We start from the raw sequence: 4,565 nt of genomic DNA on the forward strand, positions 1-4,565 counted from the left end.
GAATCGTGTCTGACGGACATTCAGCAAGAATACAAGAATCAAGACGATCAAACTAACAGAAATGCGTAAATATCATCGGTATCATTAAAATTTCTTTTCTTTTCTATTGTGCTTTAAATAGTGTCACTTATCATTTTTAAACACGAGGCTGACCAATCAATTGATAAAGTTAAGCGCGTAGTAAAATGATGTTGACATGAATTTCTCTGACATAATAATTATAGCAAATGTTGAGATTGTTTTTGTATTTTAAAGTCAATAAATGGTAGTCTTTAGGCAGAGAATAAAGCAAACAGAAAGGGTGAAATTGCGTTTAAAGTTTTTTTTTTGTTTTATCAGATAGCTCGACACAATCATGCAGCAATTCTGATACAGACAGCATGCACATAGATCAGACGGCATCCCCAGAAGATTGAAAAAGTCCCGTGTTAAAAGAAAAGTTTTCAACATTTGACAAAGCAAAATGGTAAATGATACATTTTAAAAGAATACCTGTATTCATCTAATCACAATAAATAATATCTTTAACGTCAAAATGATTTTCCGACTGTAGGTCAAAACATAACAAACGGTAAACTCCTCTGCCGGATAGGACTTGCCGTTGGAGGAGTTAAAACATGGTAACAACGTGAATGCATAGATGCGATTCTAGAAACTTCACTTATCATACCTTAACCACCATCTAAGATCATTTTTTTGGGCGAGAAGGAAACGCGTTTATCTGACGGGGAAAACGTTGACCCTCAAACCATTTTCCGACGAGAAAAGCGGAAAATTCGACGGGGGAAAACGTCGAAAAAAACAAAAACTTCAACCGAGTGGAACTATCAGCTGGTTTTGACGTTTGACGACGGAGCCTTGACCGCACTCCCGACATCGATCCAACCAACGCTCCAACAAGGATTTTTCACGATTTTCCTGACCGAAGGTGGAAAATTATTAAATTCATCTCAAAATCGGCACTGGACAAAAAGAAAATTATTAAACAAAAACAACATCAAAACTCCGTTCCAACAAAAGGCGCTATCTAATCTAAAAAGCGGAAACGGACAGAATTCAAATCACAAAATAATAACCAGTCTTATCTGGGTGTATGTGAATGCCAATATTTACTTCGAAGTTTAGCTTGTTTACACAAATTACATATCAAATTGTCTTCATTGACATCAAAAAAATCAAAACAGATATGGCCTGGTGACATTTAACCTTTCCTTGGATCTAAAATAAAAGATAACAATGATAACATTGAATACTTTCATTCCAAGGATAAAACTATAATGATCATTGTCACTTTCTACAAACCGATTAGTGTGAAACAAAAGTCGTCTTAAAACATACAACATGCGTGGTGACAGATCTTACAATCGTGGTGATAGTGGTGATTGTAGTATCTGGTGTTAATGAACGATTGTGCTGTTTAACATTTACTTACTCAAGGTCATATTACTGAACCACAACCAATTAGTGACCGAAATAGATAAACCAAATTGTGCTGAGCAACAATCCATCCAGAGAATCTATCTTGGAGTAAAACAAGACATTGCTAAGAAAATCAGAACTAACCTAATCATCTAGCATGTTTGGACTTTGATCTGGTAATCCTTTCACACATTGCTTGTTGATAGTAATGAACAATTGTCCTGTTCAACTATATTTAATTACTCAAGATCATAACACAGAATTACAACTAGCACCATAATCAAGCATCAACTAGTGACCGAAATAGATGAACCAATTGTGCTGAGCAACATTCCATCCAGAGGATCTATCTTGGAGTAAACAAGACATTGATAAGAAAATCAGAAGTAATTTGACCATCATGCTTATCTGAACATCCTTTCACACATTGTGGTGCTGGTAGTAATGAAGAATTGTCTTGTTCAAATACATTAAATACATAAGGTAATATTACAACACCAAGACCCAAGCGGGTACCATGGTAATTACAGGTTATGAACAATAGACCAGTGTAAGTATATTTAATTATACAAGTTCATATTACAAGATTAGTGACCGAAATATATAAACCAAATTGTGCTGATCAACAATCCATCCAGAGGATGTTTCTTGGAGTAAAACAAGACATTTCAAAGACAATCAGAGGTAATCCGATCATCCAGCAAGCCATGCTTGGTGTCAGATATGACACTCCTTTCATACATAGCTTGTTGATAGTAATGAACATGTCCTGTTCAACTATATTTAAATATTATTTGGAGAGTCTTGTGGGATGTAGGTTTAGAGAAACATTTTCTTTATTGTGCCAACGTTTCAATCTTTATTTAGATCATCTTCAGGACATAATACAAAACCTCAACCAATTAGTGACCGAAATATAGAAACAAAAATTGTACTGAACAACAATCCATACCGTGGATCATTCTTGCAGTACAGATCAATTACATTTAATTAGTCAAGATCATATTACAATACCACAACCATCACCATAATCGAGTATCAATTAGTAACCGAAATAGATAAATCAAATTGTGCTGAGCAACAATCCATCAAGAGGATCAATCTTGGAGTAAAACAAGACATTTCTTAATAAAGTAAGAAGTAACCAGACCATCCAGCGAACCATGCTCGTTGTGTGATCTGGCAATTATTTCACATATTGATTGTTGATAGTAATGAGCAATTGCCCGGTTCAACCACATTTAATTGCTCGAGGTCATATTATAGAACCATAATTAGCACCTTAATCAAGGATTATCTAATGACCGAAATATACAAACCAAATTCTACTGAACAACAATTCATCCAGAAGATCTATCTTGGAGTAAAACAAGACATTGCTAAGAAATCAGAAGTAACTCGACCACCAAGTGAATCATGCTTATCAGAACATCCTTTGACACATTGTGTTGCTGATAGCAATGAAAAATTGTCTTGTTCCAATATAATAAATACTTAGATAATATTACAAAACCAAGACCCGAGCAGGTACCATGGTACTACAGGTGGCTACCACAATGACCAATAGTCCGGTGTATGTATATTTAATTACGCAAGGTCATATTACAAAACCACAACCGATTAGTGACCGAAATACACAAGCAAAATTGTGCCCAGCAACAATCCATCCAGAGTATCTACCTGGGAGTAAAACAAGACATTGCTAAGAAAATCAGAAGTAACTCGACCATCAAGTGAATCATGCTTATCTGAACATCCTTTGACACATTGTGTTGCTGAGAGTAATGAAAAATTGTCTTGTTCAAATATAATAAATACTTAGGTAATATTACAAAACCAAGACCCAAGGGGGTACCATGGTAACTACAGGTTATGAACAATAGACCAGTGTAAGTATATTTAATTATACAAGTTCATATTACAAGATTAGTGACCGAAATATATAAACAAAAATTGTACTGAACAACAATCCATCCCGTGGATCAATCTTGTAGTACAGATCAATTACATTTAATTAGACAAGATCATATTACAAGAACACAACCAATACCATAATCAAGCATTAACTAGTGACCAAAATAGACAAACAAAATTGTGCTCAACAACAATCCATCCAGAGGTTCTACATTGGAGTAAAATGAGACATTACTAAAAAAATCAGAAGTGTCGGGTTACTACCACCAACCAGTGAGCCATGCTCGTGTGATCTGGCAATCGTTTCACACTGTTGATAGTAATGAACAATTGTCCTGTTCAACTATATTGAATTACTCCAGTTCATAACACAAAACCTCAACCAATTAGTGAGAGAAATGTAGAAAGAAAAATTGTACTGAACAACAATCCATCCAGTGGATAAATCTTGCAGGACTGTTCAATAATATTTAATTAGTCAAGATCATATGACAAGACTACAACCAGCACCAGAGTCAAGCATCAACTAGTGACCGAAATAGACAAACCAAAATTGTGCTGAAAAACAATCATCAAGAGGATTAATCTTGGAGTAAAAGAAGACATGGCTAAATAAAGTCAGAAGTAATCCAACCATCCAATGAGCCATGCTCGTTGTGTGATTTGGCAACCTTTCACATATTGATTGTTGATCGAATGAACAATTGTCCTGTTCAACTACATTTAATTGCTCGAGGTCATATTACAGAACCATAATAATCACCTTAATCAAGTATCATCTAGTGACCGAAATAGACAAACCAAATTCTACTGAACAACAATTCATCCAGAGGATCTATCTTCGAGTAAAACAAGATATTGCTAACAAAATCAGAAGTAACTCGACCATCAAGTGAATCATGCTTGATTCTGATCTGAACATCTTTTGCACATTGTATTGCTGATAGTATTGAAAAATTGTCTTGTTCAAATATATTAAGTAATTATGGTCATATTACAAAACCAAGACCCGAGCAGGTACCATGGTAACTACAGGTGGCTACCACAATGAACAATAGTCCGGTGTATGTATATTTAATTACGCAAGGTCATATTACAAAACCACAACCGATTAGTGTCCGAAAAAGATAAACCAAATTGTGCTGAACAACAATCCATCCAGAGGATCTTTCTTGGAGTAAAACAAGACGTTTCAAAGAAAAGCAGAGGTAACCCGATCATCCAGTGAGCCA

Source organism: Cimex lectularius, unplaced genomic scaffold (assembly GCF_000648675.2).
Source record: "Cimex lectularius strain Harlan isolate CLEC.00 unplaced genomic scaffold, Clec_2.1 scaffold62, whole genome shotgun sequence".
NCBI classification, from domain to species: domain Eukaryota; kingdom Metazoa; phylum Arthropoda; class Insecta; order Hemiptera; family Cimicidae; genus Cimex; species Cimex lectularius.